At 48.1% G+C, this 3,198-nt stretch overlaps 1 pseudogene across 1 annotated transcript; it reads right to left on the reverse strand.

Moving 5' to 3' along the window:
- Positions 1–724: 724 nt before the first annotated feature.
- Positions 725–1,314, reverse strand: LOC311602899 (large ribosomal subunit protein uL5-like; annotated as a pseudogene). The gene has a single exon. The product of its transcript is annotated as a large ribosomal subunit protein uL5-like (transcript).
- Between the last annotated feature and the right edge of the window lie 1,884 nt (positions 1,315–3,198).

Here is a 3,198-nt window from a genome sequence, read left to right on the forward strand (position 1 = left end):
CATCTTTTTTAAATTCCTCTCTTAAACGTGAAAAATGTAACTTTAAATTGCAAGTCTATTACAACAGTGTCACCCCTCGGTCGGATGTCTGGGGAATGCTGAGGGCTCGGGGGATGTCCGCTGAGGGCCCAGCCATACCTCTTTGCCTTCCCATTATTACCTATGCCATGTGATGCAAGCAAGCAAGTGGGCCAGTGAGTGTAGATGCCTTCTAGCTTTTCAGATGGCCCATGGGACCCTTTCTGTAAAAAGCTTTCGACACTGGAAGTCCTTTTCTCTGGGAAACTCTTTCCGAAATTGGAATCAGTAAATTCAGAAGTAACTGCCATGGGTTTCTTCACTGACGTCCAAGTAAATCAAGTTGTGGAATGGGGGGTGGGAGGGAGAGAAAAGGCAGGACACCTGACCAGCCTGTTTCAAATGAGCCTTGGGGGAACACTGGAGGAACGAGGCCTCAAACTGTCTGAAGTCCTCTCAGGATGGAGGTAGAGATGAAGGCATAGAAGACTGGCGAAGAATAGAATATAAAGTCAGGGCGGCACCCTACGTGGCTGTCCACATTATACAACATTTCCAAAGCCATCAGGGACCCCCTGGAAGAGATCCTTGAGCCCCGCCTCTAAATGACCACATTATTCTCTCTGTCTCATTGACTCTTGACGTCTGGCCAGCTACTGTGGTTTTGAATGTGTCCTCTGCAAAATTTTTTTTTTTTTCTGAGAAATTTTTATTGGCCGTTTGGATAAAATTTATTTGCCAGGAAGGATGATCCCATCGTACTTCTGCTGGAACCAGCACATGGCCTCCTCTTTGCTGATCCTGCGCTTGGCACCAATGCAGCCCGTCCTGTGCTTCTTGTCTGCGATGCTGAAACCTGGCCTACCCAGCATCACAAAGAAGTCCAGGCCGTAGATGCCAATGCTTGGGTCGTATTTGATGCCCAGATCAATGTGCTTTAAGTTTCCAGTATCTGAGAGTTATTTTTCCGTAGTTCATACTCCCGCACCTTCAGGCCTTTCTCCAGAATTTCTTCTGCCTTGGCTCCACACACTGCGCAGTGTACAGCGATCTTTTCATTTCTCCTGATGCCAAAGGACCTGACGGTGTACCTGGCTTTGGAAAACACAGGTGTCTGGCCCATGAGCTGCTCCAACACCTTGGTTGCCAGGGTCAGTCTGTCTCCGCTCTCGCCCACGCAGATATTGAGGCAGAGCTTGCGGATGCGGAGTTCCCACATGGGGTTCTCCTTTTCACCCTGATCTTGCTGCGCCATGATGGAGAACAGGAAGAGAGCTCCTCTGCAAAATTCTTGATGAAACCAAGTCCCCATTGTGATAGTACTAAGAGGTAGGGCCTTTGGGGGAAGTGACCAAGTCATAAAGGCTTCCACCCTCATGAATGGATTACTGCCTTAGGAAAGGGCTGGAGGGAAGTACCTTTTCAGCCTTGCACCTTCTTCCATTGAAGTGAGGTTGCCAAGTTCGGTCATAGGAGGATGTATGCAAGAAGGCTTTCAACAGCTGGCAGGTGCTGCTAGCACCTTCATCTTGGACTTCGCAGGCCCCAGAACTGTGAGAAATAAACTTGATTGTTTTTAATCTTACCCAATCTCTGACGTTTTGTAAGACTAGCACAAAGGTGCTGAAATAGTTCCAGAAAGCAAATCTGAGCCCATCGAATTTGAGGCCAGTGTGCCATGAGAACAGTGCACAGCTTTCACTCAACACAGAGCCTGGACCCTGCTGCACACCACTCACTGCCACAGTCTCAGCTCCTAGCAACGGCTGGTACATAAGTTAGTTGGTGTACGCCAGACACTTGTTTCACCTTGGCCTATGTAGAGCTGCTTTCTTGTGTGGCTCCATGTTATTTTTGGTTGATTTACTTATTTATTTAAATTTAATAGTGAGTTTTTGAAGTCTTTCTTCACAGTTCTTAATACGAGATGGCCAAAGGGCCATTCTGATGCTATACGGGAGAGTACTGTGTAGACTCACAGATGGTTTTCTAATCTGCCCACGAACTTGTTTTGTCTATAGCCGTGTAGACATCTTAACGTTTGTACGCTAAGGGAGTGTCATTCTAAAGCCCCAGGCTTTCTGTCTTCTCTTTCCCAACAAATAGATTTCAAGTGAAATTGTTACTGTAAAGGGCCTACGGGTGTGGCGCACCAGCCGACACTCCCCATGTCTCTTTAGGAGGGGCCTCTGTGTCTCTTCTGCTTCCTTCCCTCTTACACCCTGAGCATGTGGATGCAAGGCAAACATTTTCATTTCATCACCTTTCCAGAAAGGTTGAAATGATGACAAATTCAGTAAGCGAGCCCACGCCTGTGACTCTACTGAAGATCTATGCTACTTAACTATTCCTGACTGGCCACAGCTCCTGGAGAAAGAGGTTACAGAAGACGGGGCTTGAAACAAGTACGTGTCAACCACATCCTCAGCGGCACTCTTTTGTTGTCTTCCTTCTGGTTTTCGTGGTGGGACTAGAGCCTGGGGCCTGTGGACACTGGACAACTGCTCTACCACTGAGCTACATCCCTCAACTTTATTCATCGCCTTAATGCATGTCCACTCAGTAAGGTGAGTCCTACAAGAAAGAGGACAAGAACTGTCACACTCTACTTTGTATGGCATCTTTCGTAGAGGTAGCTCCATTACAAAACGCTTTGCCAACTTAAGAGTTGTAGAATTACAGAGCAGCCCTGCTGAATTAAATAATAGTCACAGCTGATACTGATAATTAGCTAAATTTATGGTCTAGTACGACTGTCACAACTGAGGCAGCTCCCCGCCCCTCGTCTTCCTGTCTTCTCCGGCTGCCTTCTCTTTTGGCAACAGCGATCCAGTGACGTGGGTTGTGTTAGTCAGCCTCAAGTCACTGCTTTTTCACTCCTCAGCTCTACCACCTTATGATGTCACGAATCTCCAGCCACCGCTGTCTCAGCTACTTCTCAGGACGCCGTGCACCTAAAGGGAGGGCCAGGCTCCCATCAAGGCGAATCTCCTCAGAAAGACCCCTGCTTTTTCTCGTTTCCAAAGCCAGCATTGACAATCACTAGTCCACGTGGCAGTCTTGTACAGAGAGGTCTCCTCCTCCGTTAAATTCACGGGTTAGAAGTCAAACACACCGGAGCCGGGCGTTGTGGCGCACGCCTTTAATCCCAGCACTCGGGAGGCAGAGGCAGGCGGATCA

Source organism: Acomys minous, assembly GCF_964271855.1.
Source record: "Acomys minous genome assembly, chromosome: 8".
NCBI classification, from domain to species: Eukaryota; Metazoa; Chordata; class Mammalia; order Rodentia; family Muridae; genus Acomys; species Acomys minous.